The sequence below is a fragment of the Taudactylus pleione genome, unplaced genomic scaffold (genome assembly GCF_031769625.1).
Source record: "Taudactylus pleione unplaced genomic scaffold, aTauple2 ptg000012l, whole genome shotgun sequence".
NCBI lineage: Eukaryota > Metazoa > Chordata > Amphibia > Anura > Myobatrachidae > Taudactylus > Taudactylus pleione.
This window is the reverse complement of record NW_028284415.1, coordinates 1,119,786-1,133,642: the sequence shown is the minus strand read 5'-3', so window position 1 is coordinate 1,133,642 and position 13,857 is coordinate 1,119,786. Positions and strand designations below refer to the sequence as shown.

At 45.5% G+C, this 13,857-nt stretch overlaps 1 protein-coding gene across 8 annotated transcripts in view; it reads right to left on the bottom strand.

The window, feature by feature from the left end:
* The window catches only part of HELZ (helicase with zinc finger), a 173,908-nt gene that overhangs the window by 131,125 nt on the left and 28,926 nt on the right, over positions 1-13,857 (bottom strand). The gene's annotated exons all lie outside the window — the stretch shown is intronic.

Here is a 13,857-nt window from a genome sequence, read left to right as displayed (position 1 = left end):
TGCAGTGAGCTTAGGGTAGCAAGTTCTTCTCCAGTATTTTTCTGTGTTGTGCTCCATTCACCCTGATAAATATATTCCGATTGCCAGTCCATGCTGTTGAAAAGGATCCTTATGCCCTATTACTACCACAATCACATTTCACGGTGGATACGGTATTGTGTGCAGTGTTTCATTTGCATCATAGGTACATGAGAACACCGCATAAGTGTTTAACTCTTCTACAGCAAAAGCTGGTTGGATTATTCAGACGCCACCTTATGTACCAGCCTGGCATACCCACTATCTCTTAACAGGTGCAAAATCACCTCTCCTTGATGAATGGAAAATCACCCATCATGATAAATGCAAAATGTACTTTTATTGCGGAACATAGGCCTGATTCAGAGACGTATGTTAATGTAATCGCAGTTGCAATTTTGCACGGACAGCAGCTGCAAAAATATGCTAATAGTTCCAATGCTTACCCCAGCATAGGGGCGCCCACTGCTGCCATCTCATATCCATCCGATGACACGCACCAGTGTAAACATCTGTAATATCGATACAGATCGGGCAGCCAAGCACGAAGTCTGACCTGACTCAAACACAGCATCTCTCCTAACACATGCTGCGATGGAGATTTCAGTGGCCAATCTGTGTGCGCACATGAAACGGTGTATAAAAACAGTCAGACATGCCTACGTTTGCCTAGTCACCTCCCATTACTTCCGCCAAATGCTGACTACCTGTCACTGGCTTTGCGATTGAATCCTCTGTGCGGGCGTAGTCGTAAAACAATCGCTGCTCGTGTGCAGTGTGGCTTACACACATGCGTAATGGCAAATAAATCGCTCGATCTGCGTAAATATCTGCTTTGTGAAAATCTCTGAATCAGGCCCTGTGTCCACTAATCCAATCTTGGGTCCTTCTCTCCTCTGCTAGCAGGTAGTGACTAGATTAAGTCATTCCACTTTGGCAGGTACACAGAGAGGTATAGCTAACAGTATTACAGAAACATCCAGATATCCATGAGTTATCTGGAAGCCCAATAGGAACAGTACACCAGAGTCCCCTTTTACAGTAAATGCATATACAGTAATTAAATCAATATAACATATGGCTTTTTATTCTCATCAGGCAAGATCTTCTCCTGTCCGCTCTAAATTATAGTTGTCGTTTCTCCAAACTCTTTTTGGGCAAGGACACAGTATGATATTTTGTCAGTCAAGATTTCACCCTTAGAACCAATCCTGATACATTTACATAAATTTTGAAGCCATTAAATTTTTTTATGAAAATTCCGAATTATGGTAGACTTGCCTCTGTTAACTTTGGCCCTCATTCAGAGCCGGTCGTTCGTTCTAAAACAAGGGGTGACTATTCAAATTAACCGTTCGCTAATTGCGGTCTGTTCACGCCTCTAAGTCTGAACGAGCGAGCAAAACTTGCGGTTGTAATTTTGAAAAATACGCCCTCTTGCCGCTTGCACCATACGTCATGTCCGCTATTTATTAGATTAATCGAGTACATCGAACAGCATATGAACTGCTCGCTATACTTGTGGCTGGTTTTTTCAACCGCTATTTTGCGAGCAGTTCTGAGTAAAAAAAAAACAAGTGACGTGGTCAATGACGCTGCTGTATTAATTATGCACTCCCTTAAAACGCCCGTTTTGACCTTTAAGCACGCCTGCGTTCGAATTCCACACCCCGTTTTCAAGCACCTTCCCCTGTTACCACCCACATACACCTCCTTCTGTCACTCAAAATAGCAGGCATTCGCTATATAGCGAACAAAAACGATTTTTGGCCGCACTGACTGGTTCGCGCATGCGTATTGAAATCTGTACGCATGCGCAGATGTGCGAACATCGGTCAGAACGAACGAGCGGCCGCTTACGAGCGGCTCTGAATCAGGGCCTTTATTTCTTTGAAGTCCATAGGATCCACAGGGATACCATGGGGAATGTGTGGTTGGAGTGACCCAGGCACCAAACAGTTAAAGCTTTAAGCTCCCAGGATGCCCCAGTCCTCCTCCATGTATACCCCGCCCCCAGCCAGACAGGTTTGTAAAACAAGCCCAAGGCAGGAGCAGGAGATAGGAGAAGGAAGAACAATGTACACAAGAAACACTCTCACAAATGATGAGGGAATAGAGGAAAATACCCATTGAAGCCAGGTGCGTCACGGTGGGCGCCCTGTGGATTCAATTCGAAGAAAAAGAGTTAACAAAGGTAAGCAGTGTTCTCCTCAGAAATTTTTTCCAGCCAGGTGACATCCAAAAGTAGCCGGGTGGGGGCCTTCGCAATTATGCATGCGCCGGGAAAAGGGGTCTCCCAGACCAATCCAGCCCGACATGTCTCAGGCTGCTCCCCCACTCTCTCGCAGTCAAAAGTGCCCATTATGCAGTGCCCCCTGTATTTGTGTCATTTATACAGTGCCCCCTGTAGTTTTCCCCTTTATGCATTTCCCCTTGTAGTTTAGCTTTGCCCTTATGCAGTGCCCGCAGACTGGTCCCTTACGTAGTGCCCCCAAGCTTAAATAGTGCCCCCAGGATTAAAGTGTCCCTTATGCAGTGCCCCCAGGTTGGCCCCATTATGCATTCCCCCCAGGATTAAAGTGTCCCATATGCAGTGCCCCCAGGTTTAAAGTGTCCCTTCTGCATTGCCCCCAGGATTAAAGTGTCCCATATGCTGTGCCCCCAGGTTTAAAGTGTCCCATATGCAGTGCCCCCAGGTTTAAAGTGTCCCATATGCAGTGCCCCCAGGCTGGCCCCTTTATGCAGTGCCCCCAGGCTGGCCCCTTTATGCAGTGCCCCCAGGCTGGCCCCTTTATGCAGTGCCCCCCCCCCCATGTTTAAAGTGCCCCTTTATGCAGTGCCCCCAGGCTGGCCCTTTTATGCAGTGCCCCCAGGTTTAAAGTGTCCCTTATGCTGTGCCCCCATGTTTAAAGTGCCCCTTTATGCAGTGCCCCTAGGTTTAAAGTGCCCCTTTATGCAGTGCCCCCAGGTTTAAAGTGCCCCTTTATGCAGTGCCCCCAGGCTGGCCCCTCTATGCAGTGCCCCCAGACTGGTCCTGGTCCTAGACCCAGCACTTACCTTTACTAGCTGGCCGCTCGCCCACTCTCCTGCTCGCCGCTGCCTCGCGCTGACTAGATCTAACTAGATCCAGCAAGCGCGCAGGGCAGGCTCCTCACGTCGCAGGTGATGTCATGATGTCACCCGCGCAGTGCATCACTGGGAACGCTGGCCTCTGAAGTGATCGGAGACTTCTTTAGCCTCCGGTCACTTCAGAGGCCAGCGTTCCACAGTGGGGGGGGGGGGCAGCGGGGAGTGCCGGGCGGCAGGCTGTTTCTGCCAGGCGATGCATCCGCAGAAAACAGCCTGGGGAGAACACTAGTAAGTCTACCATAATTCTTAATTTCTTCTTCAGGGTCCATATGGGAACCACAGGGACACCATGGGGATGTCCCATAGCAGTTCCCCCTAAGAGTGGGGACGCTCCTGAGCAGAAGGGAGAATCAGACACCCAAAGGAAGCATCCTGAGAGGCAAAAGGTATCAAAGGTGTAGAACCTGAGAAAGGTGTGGAGACTACATGGCCACCTTGCACAATTTTTCAGCAGATGTGCCACGTCAAACCGCCCACGAGGGTCCTGCAGACAGAGTAGAATGTGCTGTAACCCTGTTTGGAACAGGAAGATCAGCTTGCGTGTAGGCCTGAGAAATTGTCATGCGGAGCCAACAAGCCAGAGTCTGTTTGTTAGCTGGCCAGCCTCGCTTATGAAAGCCATGTAACACAAAAAGAGAATCCATGTAGATCCGAAGAACACGAACCACATCCAGAGAGGCTTCACCTGCAGAGAGGTCCGTGGACTGGAATGCCAGAACCACAATCTGTTCATTTAAATGGAACTGGAATACCACTTTAGGAAGGTAACCCAGCCCGGGTACGGAGGACAGCTCTGTCCGGATGAAAAATCAAGAAGAGGGAGCGACAGGAGAGCGCTGCCAAATCAGATACCCTGCGGGCAGATTTGATAGTGAGGATAAAGAGCGTCTTCGCTGTCAGCCACTTGAGGTCTACTGAGTCCAGAGGTTCAAACTGAGAATGCTGTAGAACCCAGAAAAATGAAGGACAAATTCCATGGGGCCACCGGAGAGACAAAATGAGGTTGAAGACGGAGAACACTTTGAAAGAATGTTCTAACATCAGACAGGGGAGCGATCCTTCGCTGGAACCAGACTGATAGTGCAGAAACCTGAACTCTAAGGGAGGCCAGGCGGAGGCCAAGGTCTAACCTAGCCTGGAGAAAGGCAAGCACCCGGGAGACCCTAAAAACTGCAGGGTAGTAGCCTCTGGGGGAGCATCATTGAAAGTAAGAGTGCTAAACTCTGTAATAGATGTGGGATGAGGAAGGCTTAAGTTCCCTGAGCATCGTCTGGACGACAGAGCGAGAGAAAGCCTTGGCTCTTAAGCAAAATGACTCAAGAGCCATGCCATCAAAGAGAGATGAGGTAGGTCCAGGTGAGGCAAGGGCCCTGCACCATAGAGGAAGTGGAAAAGGAGTGTCTATGGAGAGACTCCATAGGTTGGTGAACCAATGGCGCCTGGGCCAGGCTGGGGCTATTAGTATCACCATGCCGTCTTCCTGTTTGAACTTTCGGAGAATCCTCGGAAGAAGGGACATTGGAGGAAAGAGGAATGCGAGATTGAAGTCCCACCTCAATGCCAGAGCGTCCAGGAAGGCGGCTGAGGGGTCTCTGGTCTTGGAACCTGGGGACCTTGTGGTTTTGAGGCCACGAGATCTACGTCTGGAAGGCCCCATTTGACCACTAGAAGTTGAAAGACATCCGGGTGGAGAGCCCACTCTCCGATGTGTCCGCTTCCCAGTTAAGGACTCCAGGAATGAACACTGCAGAGATTGCCGGGAGATGACATTGCGCCCCAAGTGAGTGCTCTGTACACTGCTCGAAGCTCCAGAATGTTTATGGGCAGGCGACTTTCCTGAGTTTTCCACCATCCTTGAAAAGTATGATGACCAATTACCGCGCCCCATCCGTGAAGGCTGGCATCTGTAGTGAGAATTCACAATTTGGAATCCAGAAGGGGCGACACATGTCCATATGAGAAGTCTGTAGCCACCATGAGAGGGAAAGCTAAACTTCATGAGACGGGAGGATAGCCTGGGGCCGGATCAGATTATACTGCCCATTCCACCGGGAGAGAATCAGTTGTTGAAGGGGCCTGGAGTGGAACTGGGCATATTCCACCATATCGAAGGTGGATACCATGGACCCCAGGACCTGCATCGCTGAGTGAATGGATACCCTCCAACTGTGAAGCAAGTTGCACACATGCATTAGCAGTGTCAAAATCTTGCCTGCTGGCAGAAAGATCCTCTATATTCGAGAATCCAGGAGTGTCCCCAGATGTACCATCTGCTGTGTCGGAGATAGGGAGGACTTTTTCCAATTGATGAGCCAGCCTTGTGTTTGCAGGCAGTCCACGGTCAGCTGGAGATGGCGTTGTAACACAACCGGTGATTGTACCAAGATTAAGAGGTCGTTTAAGTATGGTAGGATTCTGACTCTGACGCCTGAGGTGGGCCGCCATAACTGCCATTATTTTGGTAAAGACCCGAGGGGCTGTTGACAGACCAAAGGGCAGCGTCCTGAAACTGGTAATGTTGTTTCATGACAGCAAACCGTAGGAACCTTTAGTGGGATGGAGTAATAGGTACATGCAGGTATGCATCCTGAATGTCCAGAGAAACCATGAAATCCCCAGGCTCCAATGCCAGGACAATAGATCGTAGAGTTTCCATGTGGAACTTGGGCACTCAGATAAATTTGTTGAGGGCTTTGGGATTCAGAATAGGCCGATGAGACCCATTCGGTTTCTGAATCAAAAAGAGTGGAATAAAAACCTGTTCTTCAATGAACCGTTATTATTACACCTGAACTCAGCTGGGAGTGAATGGCTTCCTGGAGAGCCAGGGCCTTGACGTGGTCTGATGGGGGACCTGTACAAAAAAATTGCTGGGGAATACACCTCAGGAAGGTGAGGGCGTACCCCTGAGAGACCACTTCTCTGATCCTGGCGTCTGTTATTTGACGCCAAGAGTCAGAAAATTGAAGAAGTCGGCCACCCACCCTGGGATCCCCCAGGAGGAGGCCCATCCCATCAGTTTGTCAAACTTGGAAGCTGGACGTCTGGCCGACCAAGACTGCGTGGATCGCGGCTTTGTGGTCTTGTGAGAACTAGACTGCCTGGGAAAGGACTGTCCTCTTGCCTTACCCTGGGGGCAAAAGGACCGAGTAGAGGAAAGCCTAGGCTTAGGGCCAGCTGCTGATGGCAGAAAAGCAGATTTTGAGGCTGCCACGGTAGCCACAATTCTGTCCAACTCTGCGCCGAACAGCCTGTCTCCAGAAAAGGGTAAGGATTTGCGTGCCTTCTTGGATCCCGTGTACACCTTCCAGGACCAAAGCCAATGGACCCGGCGGGTGACTACCGAGGTCACAGATGCCTTAGAGGCAAGGAGTCCAGTATGCAACGCAGCTTCTCCCAAATAAGAGGCCGCTTCCTGAATATGGGAGATGTAGGACAGTTGTTCCCTGGTAGCGTCTGATGGCAGGCTCTCTTCCAGTGCCTCTGCCCAACCTTCGATAGCCTTAGCCACCCAGGCCGCAACCTAGTGATAGCACCAGAAAGCGAGTAGACTGACTTGAGAAGTGTCTAGTTTTCTATCCATGGCATCCTTACTGTAGACAGCAAGGGGATAGTAGAGCTTTTGACTAGGCGTGCCACATGCAAATCAACAGTGGGAAGTACTTTCCAATTAGTACGCTCCCTAGTTGTGAGAGGGTTAAGAGACGCTAGTCTTTTTGGGACCTGGAACCGTTTGCCAGGAGTACCCCAAGCTTCTCCCATGAGCTCAGGGAGCTGTTCTGATTGAGGGAATTCAGCCTTAACCACCTTTTGACGTTTAAACATTAAGGTTTTAGGCTTAGGGGCTGGTTCATCATCCTCTATATTCAGGATTGATTTATATACCCTCACTAAGGAAGGGACATCCACTGTTGAATGACTGTGCTCCTCACCCGAGTGCGATTCGGAGAGAGAGAACCTCGTGCATCATCTGCCTCCTCAGATAATCTATTCTATTATTTTACTATTTCGCATTAACAGTGTATAAAGTTTAGAAATTGTGTTTTAAAATCATCCACTAATGGAGGAGTACTCTCATGTACCTAGTTAATTTATCAAGCTTGTTATGAGTGATTATTCACTTATTTGTTTGGGAGATATATTTATCTCCTAATTAAGTTAGTATGGGGTTAATTATTAATCCTATTTGATTTTTTGTATCCGGAAATATTCTATTATTTTACAATTTCGCTACATATGGAACTTATGTTAAGTTGAATCTAATCAAAGTTATGTTTTATTATAATTAATTACATTTAAAAGAAAACAAATTATGTATGTTAATAATGGATAAGTGCACCAAGGAAGGAAACCCCTTTTCTTTTTCTCTTTTTGTCTAAACCAATTATAATTAGGGGTATTGGATTCGTTTGAGGAAAATAAATAACTACCTCTGTAATATTACAAAATATCTCCTTAACATCACTTGTACAATTCTAGGATTAAAGGTGCATACACACGATTTTTTTAACGATTATCGATAACGATATCGTATACCGTTCAATAGTTGATAAAATCATTCACTTTCTGAGTTAAAACGATGAACGATTATCGTTCATGCGCGTTCACGTTTGAAGTTCAGTCACACTGACCAACTGAACGATTTTCATTATGGGAATATGCAAAAATCGTTTGTAGCTCAAAAAAATCGTTCATTACACTTTAAAAAATCTGACAGATAATCTGACAGAAAATTGTTCATAAAATCGTTGGTAACAAAATCGTGTGTGTATGCAGCTGAAGTGAGTGACTGGTGCAGGAAGATATCTATACTCTCCTTCCTCAGATAATGCATCAGAATACGAAAGCTGGGTGGACAGAGGATGATACAGTCCTCTTATGTGCTTTGGTGGCTAACGGTCTGTATGCCTGTAACCTTTGCTAATAGGCGGCAGACGTTTGAGCCATATTCTGAACTGAGTGGGTATAAACATCCATCCAAGGAGGATGCATAGGGGGCACTGACATAGTAGGCTGTAATAGCTGTGGATACCCCATGGTGGGAGGCAGCATGGGGGCTGATAAGCAGTCCACTAGCTGCGTCATAACCTGGGATAAGGAGGACACCCAAGGTATCTCCTGGACAGGGGCTGGTACTATGGACTGTGGAGGTGGTACATAAATAGCACACAGACCATCCTGCACAAAATTCTGAGGGGACAAACCCGCTGAACAGGATCTGCAAGTAACCAGCACAGGGGCCGCAGGCTCCTGTTTACCCTTAGAAGACATAGTAATAACCAGCATCACACAATCAGTGTATGGCTAGTAATGCAGAGTGACACCCTTCACAAATACAAGTAAATGTGAAGTAATAATGAAACCCTACACACCTGCTAATTGAGGGTTAAACAAGAGCAGCAGGGATAGATATAACTGACAGTCAAAGTTTTAAGACAGCATATCACAACAGCAGAGCTAGCACAAGTCACTTACAAAGCATATAAATATACTTATAATGGCCACTGAATCAACTACTCAAGCCTCAAAGGGCTGGTAGAATTTGTGCGCTGTATAACCTGGGACCACAGAGAGGTATACAGAGAGACTGGCCCTGAATCTCCTGAGACCTGCAGCTTCAGAAAAGCCCTGATTAATGGCTGCTGAGCGCCTCCTTATAGGGAGGAGGGTGAGGGGATGAGCAGCTCAGAGACAGGAAACCTCGTGAGAGATAGCGCTCTGGGCTGGAGGAGGGGCTGCCAGGGGACAGCCTACCTCCCCGTTGCTGCATCAACCGCTGGGTGCCGCTGGCCTCTACATGGTCCCAGACGCCAGCTTTTAACTACCCCGGTGGTCAAGTGGGGGAGCGGAAGAACCAGTCACCCCTCTGCAGCGTCCTCCAGCAGGTCTCCACTGCCGGAAGTAAGGACTGCACAACAAGTGAGTCGCCTTAACTGTTCTTCTCTGTCTGTACGGCTGCAGGCCTGGGTCCCAAGTGGAGTGGCTAGCAGAGCCCCGCTGGCACCCGCCTCAATACCAGACCACTCACCGGTGTTGTGGCGCCAGTGGAGATAGGTGGAGCAGCCGCACAGGCGCCCATTATTACGCCTTGCTGCTTGCTCAGATAAACAAAAAAATAAACTTAAAAATCATACAAATAAAGCTTGGGACTCCCTAAGCAGTCCCCCTGTCTAAAGGTGCGACCTGTCCTGCCGACACCAATAAAAAACTATATATGGAGGAGGATCGGGACATCCTGGGAGCTAAAGCTTTAACCGTTTGGTGCCGGGATCACTCCAACCACACACACCCCATTGTATCCCTGTGGATCCCCTATGGACCCTGAAGAATAAACTGTATTTATACAAACAACTTATTTTCTTATCACTCTTAACAGATCTAAGTTTACTTTGCTACTTTAAGTATCATGAAATATGGAATGTGCAAATAAAGTAATAAATCTATCATATTTGAAATTATTAAATTGAAGCTGCCCATCCACTAGACTATTTTGAAAGGCGATTGCACGATAACGACGTTATCGTGCAATCGCTTGCAAAACGTCAGCAAATCGGCCACTTTAAAGTCGGAAACGACAACCGATGCGCGCACCCGCTGGTCGTTTCCGACATCAATCATCGGGCAAACATGCTGGTCAACCTGACGGTAACGTCAGTTTCAGCATGTTGCCAGATGATTGATGAGCCTGCACTAGTTCATTGTAGGCTTATCACAGACATAGAAATGACAGCACGATTACAATGTCGTAATCGTGCTGTCATTTCTATGGTCGGCTAGTGGATGGGCAGCATGAGTCTATTAAGAGAGAAAAACAAATGATGAGTTTTAGGTGCAATCAAATTTTGTTACAATTGGAGGTACAAATCAGTCAAGAAACAATTAACATTGAAAAACAGAGTTATTATGTAAGTAATAAAAGTGTGTGACATTTTCAATTGTAAAATATGAAATTGTTGCCAAATCTCCAAAATTCTGATAAAATTTGTGACCTTAATCACCATCAGCAGCGGCGTCAGAGGCTGCTTCGTAGAAAGGTCTTGTCCTGTGTTACAGGAGTCATATGTCAGGCAGAATTTCATACTGCATTCCTGGACCCAACATCTGAAGTGTATTCTATATTCTGCAACATCTGAAACTACTTTACCAAGGTTGGGTACGGGATGCCGGTGGTAAGAAACCCGACACTGCTTACTGACAGGGTTAGGATACCGACACCTGTCGGTAAGGATCTTAATCATACCGCTAACACTCTCCGCAGCATAAACCTAACCTACCCTCCCAGCCTAAACTTAACCCTCCTCCCCTAGTGCTTAACCCTGAACCCTTTCCCTAACCCCTCTACTTACAGTCGGGATGCTGGCGCTGGGATTCTGACTGGTGTCGGGATTCCAGAGCAGACATCCCAAGCACCGGGATTTTAACTACATCCCCCAGGATTAAGCCACAGTGTGTTGTTTGTTTTATAGGAACATTAAATATGTTACCAATGTAGACATTATGGTTTGTTTTTTTTTACGTTTTTTAAGATTCTTTGCAGTGGTTTGGTTTATGTTGTTTGTTTTTTTTAAATACGCTTTCAAAACAAGACCACCACTGCAGCTAACCTAATTTTACTAAAGTTTAAGCAGCAGTATATTATTCTTTAGTCTTATTTCCTTCCTGCTTCTTTTTAAAGACTATAATATAAGAATGCTTTACATGTTTGATCTTTTGTTTTACTCTTCTTTAGGATATGTGCAAAAGTTCAACCTTATTAAGTCATGAGCCCATGGGATGCATACACTATTGCTATAAGTTGTTATTTATGCCTTTATCTCCCATGTTGCTTTCATAGTACAATAAGTATCAGTTTAAATGTTTCTGTAAAAATCTGGTTTAGCTGGTAACACAGAGGTAAGGATTCCTGCTTCCCGCACATTTGACACTATCTCCAAGTACTACAAGACAAGTGCAGAATGCAGACATCTATAGAGTCTAAGTAAGGAGGCTTATGGTGCATACCCGGTCAGAATTGTTGTCAGATATGAACTATAACGCTTTTAAAAATCGTTCAATCGTTCATATCTGAAAGAAAATCTGTCATGTGGGCCTGCAACGATGAACGATGTCAGATAACGATATGTGGGCAGCACAGACGGTGCAATGGTTAGTGTTAGTGTTACTGCCTCACAGCACTGAGGTCATGGGTTCGATTCCCACCACGGCCCTAACTGTGTGGAGTTTGTATATTCTCCTTGTGCTTGCGTGGGTTTCTTACGGGTACTCCGGTTTCCTCCCACACTACAAAAATATACTGGTAGGTTAATTGGCTCCTAACAAAATTATCCCTAGTGTTTATGTGTGTGAGCATGTGGTAGGGAATATAGATTGTAAGCTCCACTGCGGCTGGGACTGATGTGAATGGCCAAATATTCTCTGTAAAAGCACTGCGGAATATGTCTGCGCTATATAAATAACTGGTAATAATAATAAATAATATCTGACATATTTTATTATGAATTTCATTCATTTTAATACTATTAGAAACCATTCAATCATTCAAATCGTTGGCAAAATCGTTGAATCGTTCATCTGACAGATTTGACAGTGTATATGCACCATAACTCAGATTTTTGCTGGCTAAGTAGAATGATGGTCTCCCAGCCAATATGCATTTTTAGTTACTGACAATGTTGAACGAGATGAACATATTGCTATTGAGCTTGGTTCATTTTTTCACTTATTTTATGGGTGTCACCTGGGCTTCAATGAGAATGTTTTATATACAGTTGGTTGCAATACTATACAATGCTAGTTGACAACAATAACAAGATAACACTCTGTGATACTGATGTTACAGAAGCAACAGGACGACTTCTGGAACAAGATGAACATCGAAAGGAGCTATATGCATATTTATCATTAGAATCCACCTTGGTGGAAATACTGTGTCTTTGAGAATCTTCCCAAGCTGACCAAACACAGACGGGAATATTGGTATGCCATAGGAGTATTTCAAAGAAATTAAATGAACAGTAACATTTCTCTAATATCCTTATCAAATGATTTGGCAGCCTTAAGGAATGGTACATACCCAATCAATATATTAAACAAAAGGTGGTATTGTTAAGCATTGATCAACATGCACAGTGAAAACAAATGAATACGATCTCCCTTATAAAATGAGAAACAGGAAAAGAAGCTGCATCTAGAACTTGATATCTGGTAAAGATAAGAATAGCTGAGCATGCTGCTATTTTGCACAGATAAGAAAAAGAGGGGGATTTAACCCCCTATTGTTCCTCAGCACACTGAATAGTACTTGCAACAATATATGAAGACTATATGGTCATAGAAATTCAGAGATATTAGTTGCATGCATTTGCAAATACATGGAAAGCTGCTAGGCCTCGTCACAGCTTCTCTGTCACTAGCAGTCCCTAACGTTAGGAGGTTCACGTCCGGGGTGCAGTGCACCCCGAAAAACGTCCAGCCCAGGACCCCCCCAGGGCATCACACGAAAAATGGAAAAAGAGTGACAGTGCAGTGTAAAGTATAGATGTGTAAGACTAATTAATGAGTGTTGGAAAAAGGGGTTAAAATATATGTGAAATATTACATGAAAAAAATACAAACATAATATGTGATGTAAAAAGCAACTATGCATGCAACTAATATCTCTGAATTTCTATAGTCTTCATATATTGTTGCAAGTACTATTCAGTGTGCTGAGGAACAATAGGGGGTTAAATCCGCCTCCTTTTTCTACTTTGTATGACCCCTCCCTTTCATGCACCTGATTAGTGCTGCTAGATTGATTGAGCAGCTGCCATTTTTTGTTTTATTTTGCACAGATAATCTGCAGAGACCTGACCCAGGAATTGGGCATCACCCTTATAGATTGTGCCTTTAGAATTTTGTCACCTCATGTCCGTTCCTCCTGTAAGCCTGCGCAGTGAATCCATCTTGCAAGAGTATCTTTATAATGAGGATGACCTTGACCAGGCCCCACATAAAAGAACAAGTTAGCTGGCTGCAGCTAGATAGACAGAAGTCTGATTCTTTATCAAGTCTGATTCTTTATGAAAAGAGAAAAGCTACCTAAGGTCGCAAAGTAGGATTTGTGCTCACCACCATTATAACACTCAAATATGATTCCTTAACACCGTAGGGTATGAAATTCTCCCACTCTATGAGCAGGTGTGACTGCTGACAAAACCACCACCTACAAAGTGAACAATATGAGGTACACATCTTGCAGAAGTTGGAGCATCCAAGAAAGATTAAGATTAGAAAGATCAACAAGGTCTACTGCTAGGTACACACTGGCTCATATATTGGCCATTCAATTGAATGGCCGATATATCGTGGGTGCGTTGGCCAGTGTGTACAGACGATACGTCTGAACGAGGTCCTTCACAGACATATCGCGTCGGCTGTGCAGCACAGTCGATGGCCGATATATCTGCAGATATATCTGCTCATTGTGCTGTAAGTATGGGTGGGCAGCTAACTGCCCGTACACTTGCTGCAGAGAATGCGGGGAGGGGGTGCAATGCGATCTCCGGGCAGTGGGACCCGTGGTCAGAAGGCAGATGATGGTTGTTCAGTCGATCTGCATATATATCTTTTAGGTGTTTACCCACCTGAACTCTTTACTGCTTCAAAAAAATAAATAATTAAAAGAAGTTTGCAATATTCCAATTTGGTGCCTAGAAAAACAAAGCTCAA